A 25,354-nucleotide genomic window follows, 5' to 3' on the forward strand; every position below is an offset into this window, starting at 1 on the left:
GGCAGGGAGTGAGCTGGTGGCAGGAGCAACCTAGTATACCAATCTAGCTCTTCTCCCAGACATCAGTGTGTTTGCAAAGCCTCTTAAGGGACTGAGCCCATCTGAAAACCAGAGGGCAAGGAAATCCTAGTGATTACGTTCTCGAGGTCAATCTGCCAGGCCACTGAGCAGGAAATCGAAAAAGGAAGGATGGATGTAGTGATGTAAATGGAGAGTAATTGGAACAGAAAGAAAAGGTTTACATAAAACCATGGGAGATTAAATTTAGTAAACCAGAGGAGTCTAATAAAGCCTTCTCAACGATGATGTAGGCCAAATATGAGCAAAAATAAGAACATGGAGTACTCAGAAAGGGGATTACAGAAGAAATAATGGCAAAAATTAAGTAAACGGGCCAAGGCAGGACAACGTAGGCAGATGTTCAGGCCTGAATCTTTTGCTGTCATTCATATTTATGTCCACATCTGTGTTTGAAGGACAGCAATAAGCTTCCCAATCAAGAAATCACGTGATCTCGATATGCACATCGATTTATATAATGTGATGGTAGCTGCAATAAGATATCTTTTTACTCTAGAACTTAGCCACTCTTGTCTTGCATACTTTATTTGATTTCAAATACTGAAAACTCCTGACCTAGGAATGTTAAACTAAATGCAATTCGGTATATCCAATATCAGTTGAAAGATTCTTCATATTAACACACACAATTGCTACTCATCTCCAGAGAACCTATGTGCTAGATAGGGATTAGAGGCTTTCCAGATTTCATCCCGTCATACTATTAAAACTGCACATGCACATGGAAGAGGCTGTAATCCACAACTTTCTGGAAACAAGCCCAAGGCTCAAAGAGGAGGTAACACACCCTACGTGACACAGAAAGTGGGAAGACCGGGGCTCACACTCAGGTCTCAGACTCTAGCTCTTGTTCACCGCTTAAGGTGCTAGAAGCATCACGAGACAGTGGAGCTGCCTGTAGTTGGGGCTGAAGAGGTGGTCGATGACTTCCATGTTTAGATACAGGAGTACTAATGGGAATTTACTTTCTTTTCTAATTAATTGAGAAAAACATATCAGAAGAGACAGAAATTTTGAGTTAATTGATTCAGGGAAATGAGATAGCTTGATTAAGTGAGAGTACATGATACCCAATTGATGTTTATTACAACGGGAAATGAGCCTCACCTAAAGTCCTGGGGAGAGTCAGCAGGCTGGGCCTAAAAAGCATGGTTTCAGCAGGATGGAAAGGTTGGAGATGAGATCGCAAAAGGAGATACTGATCTGTGAGAAATCATTTGTGGGGAAGCGTGCTTCGCAAGTCTGCCTTCCTGGCAAACTTCAGATATTTCTTTACATCTTCTATCTACTTGCTTTATTGACTCATTCCATTTCTTCTTTAATTCCAAAACCAAATTTGATTGCTTTCTACATTCCATGCACACTTCTAGGTGCTGGGCATAGAAAGACAAAGCAACACACTCTTTCCCCTCAGAGTTTTACCTCCAGTGGAAGACACAGAGCCATAAACCAACAAGTGTAATCTTCTATGACGGGTTTTAAACAGCTGCGGAGGGTACTTTGGAGACACAGAGACAAAATATCTTCATTACTAAGAAGTCGGAAGGAGTCCTTTTCAAGAGCTTGGTCTTGAAGAATGGGAATTAAATGAGTAGAGAGAAAAAAAATAAAAAGGTTTTAAGTAAAGAGAATGACACGTGGGAAATTCTTGAGGACAGAGGCAAAGAGTTTGCAGGACCAGAGCAGAGGATGCTTGTGGGACTGCAATGGAAAATGAGCCGAAAGAGGCAGGCAGGTGCCATGGGCACCAGAAGTGAGGGGATTTGAGAGGAACCACAAAGCTCTGGGAAGCCACTACAAGATTTAAATCAGCAGAGTGATGAAATCAGATACAAGTTTAGTAAAGATCATATTGGATGCAATGTGAGGTGGACACAGGAGAAACTCCAGGCAGGAGGCACGGAGACCATTTGGAAGCATGGTTCCAAAGCTGAGTGATTGTGCAAATGGTTGTCACGATTATGGACACGGGGAACACAGGACGAGGAGTGGACTTAGAGAAAATAAATTTTCAACCTAATTATTTTCCCATGGTAAATTCTCATCCTCCCTTCTTTAACACATTAATAAGGAGAAGGAAGGTACATATAATTGATAAGAATGGATTTGGATCTGCTTGTGCTTATGGTCTGGTCTCAATCTGAAAGTAGGCTTCCAGGAAATTGGTTTATCGTGAATCCACAGAAGCAGGAGACGTGAACCAAGAGGGACCCCAATGGTCAATGGTCTCACCCCGTTCTCTCCAGTCTCCACTCCTCAAGACTTCAGAAGATAGGAAGGCACCTCTTCCTGGTGACTCCATGATGATCTTTGATGGGGAAAACCTAAGCCTCAGTCAGGAATAAATGAACTCACTATAGGATAGTGAGGGTTTTTACTCCGGTGCACTTACCTTCTGCCAAGTAGTGTCTGTTACGCCAAGATTCACATTAGCACGCGGCAGGAAGGAGGGAAAAGCAACTCACCCGCCACTTTGGAATGGATTTCTTACCTGCCTCACTGCAGATAAGGGACATTATTGATCTGATTAGGGTAGTTCAATTAGCAGAGCAAGCAATTCTGAGACTAGAGAAAAGGCTAAATGACTTTTGTCCTTGACCTGGAGAAATTACGTAGGCTGTACTTCAGTTTCTCTGTCTTTTAAATGAGCCTCGTAAGTGGTGCACTATCCAAATGAGTGGGTCTCGAACCCAGCTGATTTGGATGTGGTCTGGGGACCACCACTCCAAGTAGAAAGACTACAGGGAGCTTTCGAAGACAGATCTATTTCATCTGGGCTCTCTCCTCCAAAATGAAGTAAGCACAGCCTGTGAAAAACAATGTGTAATTTGAGCAAAACGTACCGTAACTCAGTGAACGAATGCTAGTGATCTGGGGAAATATAATATTGCTGTAGGAAATAAAGCTTGACGACAAAAATATTTGGTTATTTTACAGTGTTGCTCAAACAAGGAAACAGCACTAATTATAACACTTTCTTTTCATTCTTGTATAGCAAGCAGGATTCTCTCGTGGCAAACATCAGAAGCTGACTCTACAATTTAAGGAGAAAATAAAAATTGTGCAAGGACATGGGGGTGGCTCATAGGAATGAAGGGTGAGTTGACGAGGAAGCTGGATGGAGACGTGAAACATCTGACTCTAGGGACCTGGGTAGTAGGAGCCAACAGAAGTCTCTCCCAGGGGGCAGTTGAAAAAAGAAATTCTTACCAAATTGAGTGCTTTTGAAAACGATGTTCAGGGAGGAATGAGCCAGCATGAAAAGGAGTGATGTTTAAGACGAAGAAAGCATGATCTAGAACTTCTGAGAAGCAGTCATTCGAAATGCATGTACTTTAGTTCTTTAGTGAGTGTTGATCCCTTGATGAATTACACTCATTTAAAACTGGAAAGAGCCCAACAAATATTCTATATAAGGAACGTACCTTGGAGGAAGACAGCATGAGGAATAATACTACTTGTGTAAACCTGGCTGTGCTAGCTTGAGATCCAGCAAAGTAATGTAAAAAAATAGGTTAAGTTGTGCAATGATAAACTTACGAAGGCTGACAAGACACAAGAGGTCATGGGGGGAGGGCGGGGAAGAGAAGGAGGAGGAGGAGGAGGAAGAGGAGGAAACCTACCTTCCAAGTGGTAAAATCAAACTTAATTTCAGCAGAATTTATAATGAACTGAAAATTAGTTCCTTTCCATGTGTGTCAAATTTTCTTAAAATAAATACCCTTACGTGTATCATGAATGATATCCTGTCCCAGCCAAGAGATAATATTCCTTAACTGCTATTTAGTTCACCGAAATTTTCAGACAATAATTCAGATGATACTTTAGTGTTAATTGTCACAGAATTAAATCCAGAAGTCTTGACGATGGAATGATAGAGTTTATAGGACTAATTGTATGCAATGGAATGTGTCATTTTCCTAATACCACAGTAGAGAAGAAAGAGACTTTTTCATCATGAGACATTTTGCTCAATCTTACACATATGATCGATGTAGCTTCGGGCAAGCATTTTGACCTTTTTAAGCTTCCACCTTATCCTACAAAAGGAGACGATTCACTAATTATAAACCCTGCCTGTGTCCCAAGATTGTGAAGTACATTGGGCAAAATGATTGGTAGTAAAATCACTTTGCAAACCTACAGCACCGTATAAATGCAAGGGTTCCTTATAGATATCCGGACATATTATTTAATAATAAACTCCCGGGAAAAAATTCTAATGTTTTGGATTTCTTGACTAGAGGCCATAAAAACCAGAAGTAACAGGATTTGCATTCATTACAACCACTTGGAACAATATTTCACAAAGCAAAATGATGATTTTAAAGAGTTAACTTCGAAGTGCTAAGTTTATATTGTAACCCTTAAAAGGAAGTAATTTATGTCTGTAATATATGTATCCCCATAAACCATTTCTTTTTTAAGACCCTGTGAACAGCACTAAGAAAAGCTGCCGTTGTAACACCACCTTTGATGTGATAGGGCATGAATGTAATTAATATTGCGTACGAATACAATCTCCAAGTATTAGATAGTGAGCTCACTGCTTAATTGTTCTGAAAATGATAGGGTATGCTTCTTTTAGGCCACATCACCGAGAATTTTTTTTAATTGCCCTTTAATAGAAATCATGCTATATTTTTAGTCTAGAGAAAACAGAGTCTGTGGGAACCACCTTCTCCCACCCATGTCTTGGCAGTGGGAACCAGTGTCTCAGATCAAGACTATTTACCCATCCCCATGGCAACAATGTGCTCTTTCTTGCATAAATCCTAATATCATAAGGACCCAATGGTTCTCTAGTATGGCGTCTTGATCCCAAAATAACTATATTGATGTGAAATACAAATGCTCTAAATAGAACATTTTTTAAAATTAAAATATTGCTATGATGCTAGAAAGTCTGACGTAGGCTTTTCACCAGATTTTCGTTTTGGAATAAACCCTCTGCCTTTCTGAGTCGGGACACTGGACCTTCCAAGGAGTTGGGCCTGTTACATGGCAGAGCATTACGTGGACCGTAGCAATGTTGGGGTTGGAGCTCTGAAGAATGTCCCTACATCCGTGGAGCAACAGTACGTGAAGACACTGCCCGTGGGTTGCCTTGGTTTAGGGGTCATTACCCTCTTGTTTGCCAGGCTTACCAAGAAATTAAATCCCTAAAAGCTTCATCTACCCTGAGACCTGGTCGCTTTCCAGGTTGCTAGAGGCGTTAAAGCACACTGCCTAAGATTCCGAATAACAACGATAAAGATTGAGTTATACCCATGAATTGCTTTGGGATCCTCAAAAGAAAAATGCTATTTGAATACCAACAAGTGGTATTACACTTTTGTCTCATGGTCAGACCTGACATTTTGAAGCCTACACACACATTTTAATAAAAGTAGTGTTCACAGAACAGACTTCCTTCCATACACATGCATTATAATTTTTGTTTGAGAGAGTGTAGGTGGTGCTACAGATATTCTATTTCCCTTTGACAGCTTCTTCTCCAATGTTTCAAATGCATTAACACTCAGCAGGTGAAATTAAACTACTTTTTATGCTTCGGAACCATTCGCTTGTAAGATCGCCTATGATGGTGAAATCAGGGTTGAGTGAGCTGCAACTGGATATGTCATTCATTGATTTTTTTTTAGGAGAGATTTAACATTTCTATGCATTTTAACACCCTCTTTTGCTAATGAAAGCATTGGGAGCCAACTCTTTCTCTGTTCTCTCTTGAAGGCCTGCTGTTCTTTCTCATTTTTCAAGTGCTTCATGAACAAATAAAGTAACTTGGCATTGTCATGAAGAGGAGTGTTTCAATACTCTGGACCCACTCATTGTACTCCAAATAATTTGCCTCTGCCCTTTGCATTATAAAAGCAACCAGATGAAAAAGAGTGTTGTACATCTAAGCATAGACAAAAAAGTTCCAACAAGTGGAAAGGCTGCCCAGGCTCCAGCTTGACTCCCAAGGTTCTAAAATAAGTGCTTTTTTTTTTTTCTTTTTCTGAAGTTGTCTAATGAATGCTAGTTGGGAAGGACTGGGTGAAGAAACAAGTGAATTTCAATCTCATTGAGGTCAAGAGCTTTATTTTATTCATGTTTGTATTCCATGTGGTTATTGGCCCCATCTAGGCCTTACACAAAGAAAGAAAGGAAAGATTTATTAATCATCAAGTGGTCGTTTTTGTAATATAAGCAGGAGAAAGATTTTTATTAAAAAAATTAAATTGTTAAGATATACTAAACAAAGCACGGAGAATAAGTTTGGGGAATATTTCTTTTCCTTTTTAATTTTTATTTATTTGAGAGAGAGAGCATGCAAGAGCAGGGGGAGGGGCAAAGGGAGAGGGAGAAGCAGATTCCCTGCTCAGCAGGGAGCCTGAGGCAACTTGGGGTTCATCTCAGGACCCTGAGACCATGACTTGAACCGAAGCAGACACTTAACGAACTGAGCCACCCAGGTGCCCGAAGTGTGATATGACTATAAAATAATGAGGCTTGAAGAGATACATATTTTGGACAACATATTGGTGTTGAAGTGAAGTTTAATTAAATAAAGCATGCTAATGTGCTTCCCAAACTCAAGTGGCATCCAAACATAAAATGTTGCAATTATAGATTATTCCACAGCACATGCTTATTGATCAGCTCCTTTGATCTCTATCAATAAAATAATAACATTGTTAGGGACCAGGAGGAATGAAATGACTTTGCCCATAGCTATACAAGTCCAGAAAACACAGCACAACCAATATAAAAATTAATGGCAGGCCGGAGAGGCAATGCATATCCAAGACCATTTAATGATGAGGCATCCTTACCTGTCCCATACACAATCTGGCTTTGGAATATGTTGTTTCCTTTTTTCTGAAGGAGCCTTTTTCTCATTGTAATTTCAAATCATGACAGCTCAGAAGCTGTCATTAAGAATAAGAATAAACTGAAGAATCTTTTCCTCCTCCACAGACAGTATTGCAATCTATGGATGTAATGTGAACGTGGCAGCCGAAAAAGACGCGAAACCAGGCAGGTTCCCGATAACTTCGTACCTGGAGCCACTAGTGATTGTGTTTGCACTTACTCTCAGCGGCAATCACTCAGTCTCACAGTCGGACAACACCTCTCATTCAAAATAAACCTTCCCTTCTTGATTGCTCCGGATCAGGTTGCTGCCATTTCCCGCTGTTTCTGGATCAGAACACATTGCTTTCAGATTCGCCTCTTTATGTCCTCCAAGCAAATGAACAAGCAACGGGATATTTTGAAACATCTTATTACACTTACCAGTATTATTTGATGCTGCAACAAGTTAAAAACAAATCACAATGACTAATGCTGTGGTTGAAGAGCTGCGATTTCCATTTACCTGTATCTGTGGATAAGAAACGTGGTGAGGTTTTGGACCCGAGACTCTCCGTCCATCATGGTTAAAATTTTACATGTGGGATGAAAGGACTGGAGAAGAGCAGAGTGATTTACTGAACTTGTTGCCTTCAGAAAGCAATCTCATTAGTTGGTAGGTAGTTCTAAAGCATCACAAAATAAGCTCAGTTTTGGAGAAATATATATCTCCCCATAATCTGGGCATTTTTCTAAACACTTGTCCTGCCTCTTTCCTATGTTAATGAAGAGCTTAGATGACGGATACCATACTTTGTGGGTTCCAGTGGCCGTGTGAGCCTCTGGACCGGGTTAGTTCCTCAGAAATGCTTACTAACACTTTGCACTTTTGCAAAGTCTTTCGACTTTTCTTTGGACCAATGACCGAGTGTGTTCAGAGAAATGCTTCTGGAACTTTACAGCCTCACCAGGCGCAGCTCAGTCCTTCCAAGCCTGCACCAACCTGACTGACCTTGCTCAGTCTGGCTCCAACCAGCCTGACAGGATGATTCCTTGGTCATCAGCGCCTTTAAATCACCTTCTTCCGCAAAAATGTTCGCTGGGGTCCAAGTGAGAGAGAATGCTACGGCATTCCAACATTTTCTCTTTACTCAGGTGTCCACAAATTGCAATCAAAACACGTTGAAATTGCTTACCCTTGTTTGAGCTCATCTCTTCAAGCTCTGCCTGTAGCTCAATGAAACATCTGCAAAAACAAAACAAAACAAAACACTTCATTGTGCATTAATGTCTCTGCCTGTTTTATAGAGATAAGCCCATGGACATGATTATGCTTAACTGGACGATAGAAAAAGATAGAATAGACTTTAAATGAGACACTATTAGAATTAGTAAAGCCTTTTAAACACTGATTTTTTTTTTATAGTCCATATCTGGTGACAAAAAAACCCTAATAACAGCAAAATCTGTGTAGATTAATGTCCTTAATATTTTTTAAAAATTTATTTATTTAGAAATACACTTTAAGAATTTATTTAGGAATAGAACATTATATTAGGTACTATAAATAGATTATATAGTATATACTAGGCTCAGTTCCTTAAGTCAGGAATATTCTAATCCACTTTCAAAGGAGAATCTACAGTTTACAATAGAGAACAAAAATAATTGAATACTGTTTCATCTTGTTTTGCTTTGTTTTGTTTGAGATATAGAACTAAACTCTCGAGTAACTCTGGACTGTCCCAACTTGTGTGTTTTCTTCTGGAGGGAGGTCCTTACGTTCCATCTAAAGTCAAAGGAGTATCATTGGACACCTATGATGAGCTTGAGACCTTAAAGCCCAGAAGGAATATGAGACCAGTCTGGGCTTTCTATTTGGTTGTTTGGGGGCTCATAATTGGAAGGCCAAAAAAAAAAAAAAATCTGCTTGCAAATATTTTTTTTTAAATGTTTCCTGCTGATTATGGGACTTGAGTTTAGAAAAAAGTGGAGGCAAGAGGGCCTATCATTTGCAAATGGCACAAAAGAGCAAAATCAAACCCTGTGAAGAGAGTAGAAATGAGATGAATTTACCCAAGATCATCTCCCTGGATACCGCCAGCTCAGAGCCAACTTGCTATTGATGACTTCAAAGCACCAGATCATGTAATCTGACATACAAGGATATATGACACAAATAATCAAATATTTTAATAATGAAAACGCCAAATGAATTAAATATTCCTGTTATATAGGGCTATTAGAATTACTTAAGGGGACTTCTAGATGCAATCTGTTATGTTAAGCACAATGATTCTGCTTTTCAATATGCTGGGCAGAATTTAAAATGCAAGTGATCATATAGGCATGGCAGACCAATTTTTAAACTAGCTGAAGCCCCAGCACTTCATTCTGATGGGTGATTACACACTACCACACCTCTCTCTCTCTTCCTTCTTCTCTTCTAACATATTCAATAGTTGACTTAGAAAATAAGATGTCCCTTTAGAAACAAAGAAGACATTAAGAATTTTCCAGCCAAGTAAGAACCCACCCACCTGTTTGTCTCAGTAAACATTTGCTTTCAAGATTTCTGTAGATTCTGGGGTGCCTGGGTGGCACAGCGGTTGGGCATCTGCCTTCGGCTCAGGGCGTGATCCCGGTGTTATGGGATCGAGCCCCACATCAGGCTCCTCCCCTGGGAGCCTGCTTCTTCCTCTCCCACTCCCCTTGCTTGTGTTCCCTCTCTCGCTGGCTGTCTCTATCTCTGTCAAATAAATAAATAAAATCTTTAAAAAAAAAAAAAGATTTCTGTAGGATTCTATTATCATCAAGTCTCATCAAGAAGGAAAATTAAGTCTCATAAAAGAATCACAATTTTTTTTTTAAAGATTTTATTTATTTATTTATTCAACAGAGATAGAGACAGCCAGCGAGAGAGGGAACACAAGCAGGGGGAGTGGGAGAGGAAGAAGCAGGCTCATAGCAGAGGAGCCTGATGTGGGGCTCGATCCCGTAATGCCGGGATCACGCCCTGAGCCGAAGGCAGACGCTTAACCCCTGTGCCACCCAGGCGCCCCAAGAATCACAATTTTGATTGTGCCCAAACTCCCTTTAACATACCCAAAACCAACGTGCTAAGCCTGTCACTCGAGGTCCTTCGGGTTTCGTCCATCCCAAGCCTCAGCCAATGTGGACTCTTCACTGTTAGTCAAGCAGATTCTGTACCTTATTGCTTCTTGACGATGACTCAAACTCTGTCCACCTGGAATTCCTGCCTTCTCATTTACCCATTTATTCACTCAGGAACTCAGGATATGTGTACTCATTACTTGGTCTGGGCCAGTCTCTGTGCAGGGAACCCTACACAGGGCTTGATCCCAGGACCCTAGGATTATGACCCGAGCTGAAGGCAGACACTTAACCAACTGAGCCCTACCCAGGTGCCCCCTACCTTTCGGATTTCTAAAGCAGAGAAAAGGAACAGAAGAAAGGGTCCTGAATGGCTTGTGGGTACGGTTACCATCTGCCATGTCCATCACTGAGCTACATTTGGTTGGCTTTTAAAATATCATATCTTAATTTTCCTTAGATATATATTATTGTTATACTGGATATGTATTATTATATAGATAATATATTATGCATATGTAATATGTTGTGTAGATATTATACAACATAAAATGTATTATCGTATGGAATGTACATGTATATACACACACATATATATGTCTGATTGACAAGGGGTTTGAATGTCAGAATAAATTTTGAATAAAAGAAAAGAAAAAAACTTGCCCCTCCTTGTTCTGGCCTCAGTGCTTTGCACAGAGATTATGCAAATCTAGAATTCTTCAAACTCACCATTAATATATCTACCTTGTACTCTTCTCTCTTTTCTTTTATACAAATTTTAAAACATACACAAAGTAGAGAGGATGATCTAATGAGTCCCCTATTGATCCTTCAGCCACCTGTGACGATTATCATTTTGCCAATCTTGTGTCATCTATCCTTCCTCTTTCCCTCTGGAATATTTTAAACAAACTAGCTCCATTTCAGTACACGAAAATGAATCATTCCTGTATACCTCAAATTTATTTTTTCTTTTTCAAACAAGAGACTCTAAGAGAGTGTTTTTTTTTTTTTAAGATTTTATTTATTTATTTATTTGACAGAGAGAGACAGCGAGAGAGGGAGTGTGAGAGGGAGAAGCAGGCTTCCCGCTGAGCAGGGAGCCCGATGCGGGGCTCGATCCCAGGACGCTGGGATCATGATCTGAGCTGAAGGCAGACGCTTAATTGCGGAGCCACCCAGGCGCCCCTCTAAAAGAGTTTTAATATGACTCTGAAAAAAAAATGGCGAACGGAAAAATGTTACTTGGAAATTCACTCTCTCTTTTATATATGTGCACACACACACACAAGAGTAACAATAGACGGAGAAAAAAAAGAGAGAGAGAGAAATTTTAAAACGGAAAAGCCCGATTTCCAGAAACTAGAAGACTAAGTGGAGTTTCCACCGCCCCTGAAGGAGTACCTCTCACCTATATGTCTCTTAGCCAGAGCTGGATTTCTCCTTCCCCATCCCCATCCTTAAAATTTAGGTCACAGTTTCATTTCATTTACAGTATCACTGACAGTTAAAAATGTAGCAATTAGTATTCTACTCAAGTTTACATTCTTTAGCCTTAAAAAAGTTTTCTGAATTTCAAACTATATGCTAGATGGTAGCTTATTAGGAACTGCCACTGTATCCTAAATGAGAAGCTGTTTAAGGAAAATCCTGACCTCTCCTGTCTTAGAGATTTTGATTACATTGACCTTCTGCTCCTACCTGATCCTTTAAGACAAATAATTCAGTGTTCATAACTATTCCTAACTAAACAAATACATTAAATATGTATGTATTCATTCACATGCAATGTCCATTTGCTCAGCCATTCACTCCACATTGTGCAGGTCCTGTACATATCTTACTGCTAAGATCTTTAAGGATGAAAACCCCGGTCAGGAAATATAACCATGCCACTGTTTTCATAAAGCTAAGCAAACCCACATCCTAAAAGCTCTGTGTGGGAATCAGGGAGAAAGCGGTTGTTCCCTAAACGTCTGGGGAGTAGAAATGCCAATCTGAAAGCGTATTTCCAAAAAGGCATAGTGGCAGGACGGCGGGGTGGGAAATGGGCCTGGCTGGAAGGATCTCTATATGTGTATTTTTATCGTCCATGTGTTGGATGAAGCAGAGAGCTGCCAGAGAGCTGCTTTTCCACAGCTTGGAGTTACTGTTGGGAACAGGTCCATGTATGGAAGCGAAAGCCGAAAGGCACAGATAAGCAGAGATCCAGCTATGCGAACCATGTTTAGAGACACTTAAAGGACAAGCATCCCAGGTCCTTTCTTTCTGGTAAATTCGGAGAAGCCATCATCCCGGGTCTTTTTTCACATCCAGCCCATGCGGACTGAGCAGCCCAGACTTGACAGAGGTAGGTGCAGGGCTTTTGTGATGAAACTTATCTAAAGGATCATTCACAGATATTCCCTCCCGAGCTCTTGATGTCCTTTGAGGGAAGCTGCCAGATGATATTTTGAAAAAAAAAGAGAGAGAGAGAGAGAATGAAAGAAAGAAAGAAAGAAAGAAAGAAAGAAAGAAAGAAAGAAAGAAAGAAAAAGAAAGAAAGAAAAAGAAAGAAAGAAAGAAATAGATTTGGGTTGGGGCTGGTGACTAAGAGGTATTTAACAGCTCTGCCTTCACAAAACAGGGCAGCTCGGTTACAGAGGGAAAGTGACAGCGCAGAATTGTTGCCAACTATAAGCCCTTTGTCCGGGGTCACTTACCGTTTGGATTTTTGCGGATACGAATCTTCCTGGATATTGCCAGCACATTTGGAATGGGCCACAGCTCCCCGTGGGTTCTGATACGGGGCATTTTAGGCTGCGTTTGCTAGGATTTGCCCTTCTCCTTGCTTGCTCCTCTGATGCTAGCATCAACTCACACGTGTGGCGAGTTCTTCCTTAGACATGGAAGAGCTGCTTGTAGACGACATTATTATTTTTGGCAGGGCGAGTCATTTCTGCAGTGTTTCTCAGCAGATCGGAGGTTGATTACATCCTGTTCAAAGCTTCTTGACTTGCTTTCACAAACACGGGTCTTGCGCAAGTTGAAATTGCTGAAACCAGCTGCAAGCACTGGACTTTTCTCGGTACCTTTAACATTTTTCTTTCTTTTTTTGTTAATGATTGCGAACACAGGAACTTGAGGGGAGATTTCTCCAAAGATTATTATAGTTTAGCCGTCAGGGATGTTTGAGAATTCTAGATTGTGGCAGAACCACAAACGCTGTGTGTCTCAGGGGTCCAAAGTAAAAGTATAAACGTGAAGACAAGAACAATATCAGTATCTATACGACTCTAGTCTGTTTTCTAAAATACTGGTTAACCCAGGCAAGTCATCTCAAGAACACTTTGAAATGCTACTCTAGCTAATTACCAAATTGTAATAATTAGATCGTTAAAGCAGTCCTTTTAAAATTGTTGGCAAAATCTGGGAACTATGGCCAAACACTCCCAAAAGTCAAAGGAAAAATTTACAGGTCATATCTGTAAAATGTGTGTGTGTTTCCAAGATTGAATTAAGAGGATTTTTGCACAAGAAAATGAAATGTAAATTTAAGATTTCTCTTGCCGAGAATAACGTGTCTGTATTTCAAGCAAGATTTGAATTCCTTTGTTATTTAGGTTTCCAATCTTAGAGCATGAGAGGGAAAAAAAAAAAGAAAGAAAAATTGAACGTGGTTTTCCTTCCCTGATGACAAAGCATGACATGCAAAATGATTAATAAACAAGTGTAAGAAAATCATAACATGGTTTATAATACTGACCAAGGAGATGTTCTTCAGATAAATTAGCGGGAAAAGCACTTTGCTTAGGGGACATAGATAAGATGACTGCAGTTTTGTGGTGGTTTCTTTCAAATTGTGAATGTTCTGTAATTTTAAAAAAGTGGCAGAGAAGGAGAAAACATGGTTCTATTCCAATAATAATACTTCATCAGTATTTAAAAAATTAGAATACTAAAACATGGATGTTTTTATCAAATTATTCCTTTTCATGTCTAGACTATTTACACTGACAACACATTAAATTAACAACACATTCAAACTTACTTACCCTTCACACATCTCTAAAATAGGCTATTTTACTTCACTTAAAAATACTAATATTCTATAACTGTGCACGCGCACGAGGGAGAGAGAGAGAGACAGAGAGAGAGGCAGGCAATAAACTACACCTTCTTTTTTTAAACCAACAGAGGATAAGCTGTCAGAAGTTTAGTTAAAGTACAACAGGCATACAAAAGGATGGCTTTAAAATATTTAATTAACATACCAACCAGCTCTTCTAAAGGAACAGCACAGCCAGAGTCCGGGCAATTTTCAATAAGTAAAAAGGTTATTAGAAGTTATGTCACTAGTACTTGTTGACCAGATGCAGTGTATAGATGACATCATTGGCTGTTTTCTAGTTGCTTACTGCCAAGTACATTTCATGTGTGCATTCCTCACGAGAAATGCCTTTTCCTGTTTTTCGTCAGCAAGCAAATTTGAGGAGCGTAATATAAGTAATAAAGAGGGACTTCCTGCTATTTTTATGTGGAGTATGTAAGCATCTATGAAAAAAAGTGGCAAATAGTTAAACTACTTGACCTTTTGACTATGACTTCTAAAGCGCTCGGTGATGACTATACATGTAGAAAATCTTGGGAAGGTCATTTTTGAGAAGGGAATTGGAAGTATTGACAGTCTCGTGTGGAAAAAAAAAAAAAAGACTTGGATGCTCTATGCCGGAGTTAGCTGGGATAGGGAGGAAATTCATGGAATGATAGAGAAGTTGAAATTTATCCTAACAGCATAGAGCACAGATCTGAGGCTCCCATGTATATGGCACCAGGCAGAGTAGCCCCTGGGCTGGGTCACTTGTGCTCCAACAAGCAGGAAGGGCAAGTACTTTCAGGGGCTTCCGTGGGAAACAACTTCCCTGCACACTGAAGGGGGCAGTTTGTGTGAAAGTAAGAGTAGAGGTTTACTTTTCCAGAGGTATGAAAGATTTTGACCTACAGGAAAGGTCATTAAGTTTCAAGGAAGTGAGAGCATTGGTTACTTTTTTTTTAAAAATCCCTTTGGGAACTTTAAATAAAATAAAATGTTCTCAGATGATTAAAAACTGTGGGACATTGAGTGGTCTCAAACCCACCACTGACAATTCCAAGAATCTTAAAAGTGACATGAGACTAGGGAACAAATTTGAAGACCAGAAAGGCTATACACTTCACTTTCTCCAACGTTAAACAATGGGAGGTGAAGTTTCCCCAGAATCCGCATCGTTTGGTTTTCTTATCAGAACTAGCCTGTCCTGGCGGCACTTCTTGCTCAATCTTAAAGTTACACGGTATTTTCAAGTGTCATGGCAAGATGTTAGAAGAATTCCATGACAGAGGGTTTTTAAAGGTAGTTTTAAGGTATATAAAGTAACGAGAAGGTAACAAATTTCCATGGCCCTTAGTGCTGGTGAGAAGATGGGCTTTCCTATCCCATTGACTTTTTCCCATGCCTCTCACCTCTCCCTGCTGATTAGAATCACTTGGGATGAGTGCCGTCCACACCACACGGCTGATGAACTACATATGCTCACGGGGTCCAGGCAAGGGTAGTTTATTTTTTAAATCTACCCCATGAAATTTAAATATGCAGCCAAGGTTAAGAACCACTTCCTTTTTGCAATAAAAAAAAAAAGTGGTAACCACTTCCATTTATTTCGACAGGTGGAGTTAACAGAACCACAGCTGAAGATTAAAAATGAGCTCTTTCCCAAAGAGATTATTTCTTTGAAAGTTTTATTGATGTAATCTTTGCTGACAGGGAGTTCCTCTTCAAAAGTTTCAGCATATTCAAAAAGAAGTTTTCTCTAAGCCAAAGGATTGATACGGATTTATTTGACATCTCTCATGTCTTTAGCCTGAAACATATGCGTGCTAGCCAAAATGATTGAAAGGTAAAAAATATATGAGTATGTGACCTTATGGTCTGAACTACGGATGTTAAATGAAATTTTATATTGTTTTAACAACTATTAAACAGCCATCTTGAAAAGGCTTGTTAATTTTGGATGGCAACAGTTTTCTAAGAAATAAGCGAATCATTGCCTTTTTTTTTTTTTTTTTTTACTCTCGCATTTCTAAATGGCAAAACCTTTGGAAAGAGGGTGCATGATTTTATGCAAAATATATATTAATTTATCACATATCAAAGTATATGAATAAGAAACTAACGCTAGCCAAAATAGGATGAGGATGTGTAGGGCCACAAAAGACTTCTATTTAAGTGGGAAACGAAAACTGCGTTGTCCAAACCCTTCAAGGAAAGAGTCTGGGCTAAATGCAGATAAACAAAACTTAAAACTCCTAGATTTCAGCCCAGGCTAAAGAAGACTATTTAAGGTAGTGGGCGGAAGCAGCCCGCAGAGTTCTGAGTGCTGCGGCCGGCGGAGTCAGACCACCTGCCTTTCATTCTGGCTCTTCAGCGTACTCCTGGCTGTGTGACCTCAAACAGGTAATATCATCTTTGTGACCTCTATTTCCTTCTCTGTAAATTGTGGACAATAACAGCAAAAACCACAGTGAAAGGATTAAGTAGCAAAATGCAAACAAGGCGTTTAGCATAGTGGCCAATAAATGGTGGTACCATCTTTGTAAGCAATAGTGAAATCAAATCGGTCTCTCGAGGAAGTCTCTGAAACTAGAAATACTAAGTAGAAGAGTGATCACATTTCAAGGAGAGTATAGATGAATTTTTTTTTTAAGATTTTATTTATTATTTGAGGAGGGAGAGCGAGCCAGCGTGCAGGCTCGCGGAGCACAGGAAAGGGGGTGGGGAGGGGCAGAGGGAGAAGCTGACTCCCCACTGAGCTAGAGCCCGCCCTCCTAGGCTCCATCCCAGGACTCTCAGATCACGACCTGAGCCGAAGGCAGACGCTTAACTAACTGAGGGACCCAGGTGCCCCTAGATGAATTCTTAAATGCCTTTCAACCCAGTTCCTAAAATCAACCCAGCACTAACGTTGAGGCTTTGGAGGTACTGATTAAACACTCTTCGGTTGATTATGAGCGTTGAATTCCTCTCCTACTCCAAATGAAGGTGAGCCTGGAAACTCTCCATTTACTCTATCAAGAATAAATAAATACAGGTATATATTCACTAATGAATACTAAGAGACGTACAAAAAAGCAATTTCAAAATGAACTCATAATCGTGATAGAAAAGGGCACCAGTTAACAAGACATTTCTTGAATCTTTTTCTGAGCGAGATGTGTTTTAGGTAGAAATAGAAGAATCCATTGAATAGTTACTCTATTCAGAGTAATGCATTATGTTCCAATTAATAATAATATATAATAGTAATTAGATGAGTAATTATAAGTCTAGTCCTTTAGTCTGTCCAGCAGTTTGCCCCCTGGAAATAAGATGTGATCATATATGAAATGACATTATCAATTGCAAGCGATTCTTGAATTTCATTTAAAGAAATATAATTTCAACAAACGATTTCTAAATCTTACGTATTTTACCACTGTTTTACCCGTATGGATAAAATACATGCTATGAAATAAAAAGCCTTTTTTTTTGTTTTGTTTTGTTAAAGCTCTGAATTCTAGATTCAGGCAAATCTATTCACTCCCAACTATGCATCTTAATGCCATGCCGGGCAAGTTTCCTAAAAACTATCTTCACATGTGTTGAGCTCTATTATTTTCCAACCATGCTTCTAAGCAAGTCTCATATATTAATTTATTAATTCTGACAATTGCTTTGTAAGATATGCATTTTACAAAGAGTGATGCACAGAAAGGTTAAGTAATATGCCCAAGGTCACACAGCAAGTAAGTAGAAGAGGTAGGATTTGAAGCCTGTCCTTAGACTCTGTATTACAACTGCCTTACAGTTGTTCCCTGGCCTTCAAAAAATGGAAAAAAATAAACTAATGTATGAAAAAAGTAATGTCGAAAAGTATTCAGTATAGTGTCTGATAAGAAAAGCAAACTTATTCTTCTCAGATTACTGTTCGTTTAACTTAACCTATTGAACGATTATGCTAATCATTTGAAATAGTACTTCTGAATAAGAAACAATAAGAAATAATATTTATTTAATATTTAGTATTATTTATTAATGTTAAATATTTATTAAATAGTATTTAATATTTCTGAATAAGAAATATTATTGATTGTTCTTTGTCAACTAACATTTCCAAATCGTTGATTGGACATTTTTCAGACATAGAGGTTCAAGTGTTATTTTGTGACTATATTCCATCCTCTTCCCCTCTCTGTTCATTATATTGTTTCAATAAATATGTGTTAGAATTTTTACATCCTTCCCCCTTAGACAAAAATCATAAAATGAGATAAGAATCATCCAAATGAAAGTTAGTATTGTATTCAGGGACCCATATCCCACACATGTTAAATTGCATTTAAATTCCAATTCATAAATCTAAAATGAAGAACAAGAACTCCACCTGACATTCAACTTTCATTTTAGATTATGTTTATGAGCATGGGACCTTCAGGAATTCAATGTACAATATTGCAGAATTATGTATTAGTTTTATGAAAATTATGATGAAATCTATTTTACCTATGGCAGTACAAATTATACAGAAGTTGGTTATTTTATTTTTTGCAAAGAGCATTTTATTTTTATTTATTTTCATTTTTCAAAAATGAAAACTTACCTCTTTTCCCCTTTTTATCATGTGTAGGCAGAGGAATAGAGGTCAAATCCACTCTCTACCACTCTATTTTATTCTACCACACATGAAAAATCATTTATCTTATTGTTTCCCCAGAGATTATTTTGCTACTATTAATTTAAATATTCTTTTGCCTTAGAAAGATAAATACTACTCTGATGCAGGTAGGAGAAAGGGAAAGCAAATAAGATCAGAGGCAAGAAAAAAATGGGCTCCCTCAGGCCCCATAAATCTATAAGCCCTAATAGATTACATTTTTTAAACTACCAACAGTCAACAACTGTATCAACAGTAAAGAGCTGTAATAATTCATTAAACTAAATCGTTTTAGTTTAAGTAGTTTCCTGAGCAATTCAGAGTGTGGAAAAACAAAAATAAAAACACGGTATACTAAAACCCAGACACCCAAATTTTCATTATTAAGTAACAAAATGTAAGTAACACTATATACTTAGCTTAAGTTCAGTCCCTGGGTCACAAAGCCAAAATTTAGGCCCATGCTTTCTTGGGAACATAGATGAAATACATAATACAGAGAATATATGTCCCAAAGCTCGTTTTTTTCCCCCCTGCCATAATCTATTTGAGTGTATTAGGATGATGTCCAGAGGCAATCTTTGCTGCTTCAAGGTAAGAGCTTGGTTTAGGGTAAAGACTAAAGCAGAGTTGGGAAGACAGAAGTTCCTTGATACTTTGATTCCCTGGTAACAGCACCAAAACCTGGGCCACTCACTGCATCCACAGAGGGGTGAAAGATGCTTGAGCTCTCTCTCTCTCTCTCTTTTTTTTTTTTGTCTTACAATTTAAACCTTTTTATTTTAAAAATCAGATATTAGATGCATCTTTGCAATTTGCCTAACCAAAAGGCCCCAGGCTTAAGTGTTTTTCTCAAAATAAATGGGAAGTCAGTCACCAAAGATAAAGTCTTAGCAACACAAAGAAACGGAGACCACAGCTTGTCCTGGGACCAGAGGTCGGAGGGCCCCAGGATCCCTCGGGCCAGCAGTCTCTGCAGAGGAAAGTTTCTCAGCCCACAGGATGCTGCTATGAGTTGAGGAAGGTCAAAGCTACAGCTCCCCTTGGATAGTATGTTCTTATTATTAAGATTTGGTCAGGTCCGCCTGTGTAGTACATGGGATGGGGCCACAGGATTGGAATTGCTGTGAGGTGGGTAAGGGGCAGCTCCCCAAAGGGCATGATGAGGACCAAACCCAAAGGTGACAGATGTCCATACACCCAGTCAAGGACTCGAAGGAACACTTCTTTTCCTGAGTGTTTTCCCTATCTTACTAGGAGCCTTACTGGGTGATCTCTAGAAAGTTTTTTGTCTCCAAGTGTCTCTGGCTCAATTACATATCAGTCTTCAAAAATGAAGAACACAGATTGAATCTATGTTCTTTAAAAGACTGTATGCATGTCAAAAGACAGTACTTGCCAATCAAAGCACCTAGAATGGGGGAGGTATTTATGAAAAATTGGCAACATTTTTTTAAAATGTCAGCTTTCTAAAGTAAGGAAGCATATGGAGCTATTATCAATTATTTTGCTAATTTCTGTTGAAGAGCTGAACATAGTAGAAATTGTGTATAAAGGAATACATAGACCCTAACATATATAACATACACCTTAATTGTATATAAAGAGGATACATACATCTGAAGAGGTTCCACAGTGCTAATAGAAGTCAGAGGTATAATTCAAGCAGTACCAACACCACCTAAAAAGTACAGTAGGATGAGGAGATAGAGGAAAAAGAAGGGAAAGCATTTTTAGATAGGGTGGTTGGAGGAAATGAAACTCAAGCAGAAAATGAAGTATGGTGTGGAAATAAGTCATGTGAATAATTAGGGGGAAGATTTTCAACAGAGGGAAGAAACAGCAAGTGGAAAGGCATTGAGTTAGGGGCATCCTTGATCTGTTCTACAAACAGGAAGGAGCCCAGGGAGGTTGGATGAAAAGTAGGAGTGGTAAAACAACAACAAATTACATTAGAGATAGAGCCAGCAGCCAGTTCATTAGGTCTTTGAAGCCCTAAGATTTTGATGACTGTTTGGGAGACTTTAATTCTGAGGGTGCTAGGAATCCATTGGAGGTTTATGGACTGAGAAGTGAACTAATTGACATTTTTTTTAAGGTCAGTTCTGGCTGCAGTAGGGAGGGTAAACTGTAGAAAGGCAAGCAAAAGAAAAAAGTGCAGGGGCGCCTGAGTGGCTCAGTTTGTTGGACATCTGACTCTTGATCTCAGCTCAGGTCTCTATCTCAGGGTTGTGAGTTCAGGCCCCGCATTGGGCTCTACGCTAGGCTTGGAACCTACAAAAATAAATAAATAAATAAATACATAAATACATAAATAAATAAATACATAAATAAATACATAAATAAATAAATAAAGTAGGTGATAATAATAGCTACCTTGTAGGTCAACTGTCTATATAATTAGTCATGAGGACATTCTTGAGAATAAAAGGGGGAACTACTAATAATGACACTGGATCAATGGCAGTGAGCCGTGAATGTCCCAGGCAAACTGAAACAGGTTTGCCCTAATTAAAGGACTGCTTTCAAGAATAAATGAGTACTGAGTAGGTGTTCAAGGAAAAGCAACTAATGGTAATAGTTACCAACTCTTTCACCAAATGAGATTTATAATATATTAATGGGCTATTGACTAAAAGTAATTCCTTGAAAGAATAAACTAGGGACCACTATATAAAACCTGGGTAAATTAATTCTTGGTGTTTTTAATTAGCTAATCTGCCTTGAGAATATCTAGACACTCTTTATGGTATACAGTATTCTCAAAGTCATTTGTCCATAGATTTTTTCAAGGAGATACTATCTTATGACTTTAGCCTTCCATAGAATAATGTTCTAGATAATAATGTTCTATCATTCCGGGATAGTGTAGAATGGATGATGAGTGTGATTTCAAGATTTGATTCAGAATTTTAGTTAGATTAGTGGGTAGATAACTCAGTGGTCTGAAAAACTGCAGACCCCAATTTAGAAGCGGTCTCACACTGATTTAGCTGCTACCAAAATGTCAAGGTTGCTCTGATCTTCTGGAAATACAAATAAGTCTTTTCCATTTTCTGTGAAAAATCTAGTATTTGCTTTGTGGTTCTGTGGACTTTAGTTTATGCCTGGGAGTTTTTGAAAGTAAAAGCTTCTTGGTGCCCTTTCCTTTTACCTGATAAGGACTTGGAATCAGTCAAGGATTCTGAATTGCCATTGATACAGAGGTCAAAAACTTGATGGAAATCTAAAGTATGTAAAGTATGGAGGCAAGATGATCTCAGAAATAAAAGAAGTACCTAACCTTGTCAGATGCCCGAGCAGAAATGTTTCCTGGGCCCTAGGGTGGAGTTATCACTTGCAGCTGACTTCCCATATACTCCAATGGGAGTTGCGTAGATGAACCAGCAACCAGGAGACTTGGAAACTGTCACCAACTTCTAGACACTGGCTTACAAAAAATTCATAAATTTAAAAAGCTGCTTAAAGAGTACCTCTCTAAATCTCTTTTTCTACCTAGTATTTTCTCGGGGGTGGAGGGCAATTGCCCTCTATGTTCCTGTAACTACTGATAACAATAGTAGCTAACCCATAAAGCAATCTCTATGTGCCAGACCCTTTTCTCGGTTTACATGCATTAAATCATGAAATCCTTATGAGCTGGATCCGATCATCATCCTCATTTTCTGATGAGGAAAAAGAGACAGGGAGGGACTACTGAAATCTGCCCAAGGTCACACAGCTAATAAATAGTAAATAGTGGAGCTGGACAAATATGGCTCAAAAGTCAATGATATTATCCACTCCACTATGGGCAAGTGCATAACAGAGATTAATAACGAAAGGTAACTTATTGTATCTAGTAATCCTATTTCTCATCCTTATAATTTTGCAAAACATAATTCCTCTTCCAACTGATATCCCTTTAAGTCTCTGAAGACCAGCAGTTACTACATTTCCCTCAAATTTTCTCTATGGCGCCAGTTTCTTCAGTGGATTCTCTTACGACATATGTGTGAATTCCAGCTTAGCGTAATGCATAAAAACTCTTCTTTGAATGTGCACTAGTTTCTATTTTTAAATTTATTGAGTTGTTGTGTAGAGGGGATTGATAACTACAACTCAGCCAACAAGTACGTTGCAGATAATTTTGAGAGCTCCATGCGTGGGACCTTGAGACCTGTCCTTACCAAATTTCATCTGTTAAGATCTTTGTGGACCCTAAAAGTCATCTAGCCTATTTTTATTCTTCAACTTTGATATCTATTGCAAACACAGTGAGAGTGGCTTTTATGTCTTTATCTCCTATTCTGACAAAGTATTTGGCCAAAGCCCAGGACAGTGCCATGCAGCTCATCCCTCACTTTCTATCCGTCCTGAGCACAGCTGTTTAGTCAGGATTCCACCTAATTGCATTATCAGTCAGTCCATGTTTCTCCATTTGGTCCAAAGCACTTTTGGGTAGTTGTATAAAATATCTTGATGAAAATCAGAAATCATGTGCCAATAGCACTTCTCTGTCTGGCTAGTTTAAGATCCCTACGTGTTATGAGGTTAGGCTGACTTGACTTTGGACATTGAAACTATATTGACTTGTTTGCAATCTTATGGCCCCTCTTCCCATCTCCAGAGTTCCTTAGGCTACTGATTGGTTCAAGGTTCTCTTTTGAAAAGTTTTCTTACACTGGTATGTAATTTACTTATGCAAAGCATCTGAACAAATTTGGAGCAACCAGGTGCTATCCTGCCGTCACTTTTACCTTTGATTCTAGTTTCCCATTACTAATGTTTACTGTCCAGCCTCCTATCCGTACATCTGACTGTCTATTCAACTCACATCAGTGATCCCTTCACGCACACTTAATGTTTTCAAAGTTAAACTCATCATTTTCACTAGCCACCTGCCTGATCATTTTGGTTTATCAAACTTTTTGAATACCCTTAAACCAAAAAGTCAACTTGGACTCCTTTCCTTGAGTTGCAGTCTCCCTACCACAACAAATCAGCCTTCAAATCCTGTAGCTCCTGTCTCCTGAATGTCTCTCATATCTATCACCACTGCCTTTTATGGTTATTACATGAGTTACTGCGGTAGCATGCTAAGAGTTGCCCTTCCTCCAGCCTGGCTACTCCCAACATTCTCCACTTAGTTGCCGAAGTGATCTTGCTAAAACACAATTTTAATCAGGCATCCTCATCTGTAAAATCTTTTACTGATAACTTCCAGAATAAAATCCAGACTCACTGAGTGAGTGCCAAAGACCCTTGAAATTGTAGGCCTGCTGCGTCTCTAAGCCTGTTCTTCTTTATCTCCCAAGAAATGTTCTTTGTCCCAGCTTTACCAAGACTCATGATTCCCTGAAACAGTCAAAAGCAGCTCTGATCTCCATTTTCTTACCAATCCATACCTTCTTTCTCCAGTGTGTGTTTATCTTTTCAGTTAACAAACCCTGCCCTTGCTCTAAGACCCAAAACAAGAACCAATTTTCTCTGTAATGCCCATCCCCATTATCTGATTCTGATCTGTATTCTCCCGTTGTGCTCCTACTGAGCCCTGCATAGATCTCCACGATCGTATTTAGTATTGTCGATGTGTATTTTTCCACCTCCTCATTAGACTCTAAGCAACTTGGGGGCGTGTATTTACCTTACTCATCTTAGTATAGGAAGGGCTTGGCACGGTGTCTGACATACAGTGGGTATAGTCTGTAAATGCTTATTGAATAATGAAGCAAATGAGCCAAAGTAATTCTCATTGGATGGAGAACTAGAAGAAAATGTTCTCTCGGGAGTTATGTGTTTCTTTTGTCTTCCACATGCCCCAAGCGGGAGGCCTGGCCCCTCCTCATTTAGTTCCAAACTGTTAATTATAAGAATCTTATTGGTTCTTTACATCCTAAGGTCCACCTGAATAACTAATAAACAGATTTTTATAACATGACTCATTCACATGTCGAAGGCTTTGGTGGTTGATCAGCTCCAAAATATAGTCTGTCCAAACTCACCAATCTCAAAAGCTATCCACCACACCAGCCTCAAAATGAGAGAGCTGACATGGAGGAGAGGGTAATTAAAATCTTTCTCTTTCACATGAATATTCTTTTTCATTACTTGATATTCCAACACCTACAAATATTTTGAGGATAACTTTTTAAGAATCGAGTGCCAGTTTATCTGGTTATGAGGGCCAACATGACACAGGGTGATAGTGAGAAGCTTCCATTAGCATTTTTAGCAACAGTATCCAGGTCTTGATCCAACTGTTTGAAGTCCTTGCCATAGAGCGGTATTTTCTATCTATAGATAGTTCTGAAATCCTTTCGGGTATTACTTTTAGAAATGGCTTTGAATCTGACAACACCAGACACCACTTGAGTAGTGCCTCTATTTGGATCTGGAAACTTCTCTCAGTTTACCAGTGTCTACAAGTAGACATGCCATGTGCACCTCGTCAAACAATCTGTTTATTTAGACCACTGTGGATATCCCATTTAGATAACATCTAAAAACTTAGACATCATCTCAAATTTGACTCAGGTTTTGTATTCTTCCGTTTATTAGAGTCAAAGAACTTCCTGCCAGTGAGGAAAACATGATGATGAGTAAGGTGTAGGGGCCTGAATGTAGCCCCTGAA

General features: G+C 39.0%; 1 protein-coding gene and 1 long non-coding RNA gene across 3 annotated transcripts in view; one reads left to right on the forward strand and one right to left on the reverse strand.

Moving 5' to 3' along the window:
* Positions 1 to 4,488: 4,488 nt before the first annotated feature.
* LOC123799802 (uncharacterized) lies at positions 4,489 to 14,405 on the reverse strand. The gene is made up of 4 exons (XR_006781709.2): positions 12,735 to 14,405; positions 8,115 to 8,164; positions 7,363 to 7,450; positions 4,489 to 7,266 (listed from the first exon to the last, which is right to left on the reverse strand). It is a non-coding gene; the product is annotated as an uncharacterized LOC123799802 (long non-coding RNA).
* Positions 12,208 to 25,354, forward strand: part of SLC8A1 (solute carrier family 8 member A1) — a 368,211-nt gene continuing 355,064 nt past the window's right edge. For both annotated transcript variants that reach the window (XM_087863708.1, XM_087863710.1), the window contains exon 1: positions 12,208 to 12,382. The gene's annotated coding sequence lies outside the window, so the exon portion shown is untranslated. The remainder of the gene's footprint in view (positions 12,383 to 25,354) is intronic.

The sequence above is a fragment of the Ursus americanus genome, chromosome 7 (genome assembly GCF_024610735.1).
Source record: "Ursus americanus isolate L20-20 chromosome 7, mUrsAme1.1.p, whole genome shotgun sequence".
In the NCBI taxonomy this organism is placed as follows: domain Eukaryota; kingdom Metazoa; phylum Chordata; class Mammalia; order Carnivora; family Ursidae; genus Ursus; species Ursus americanus.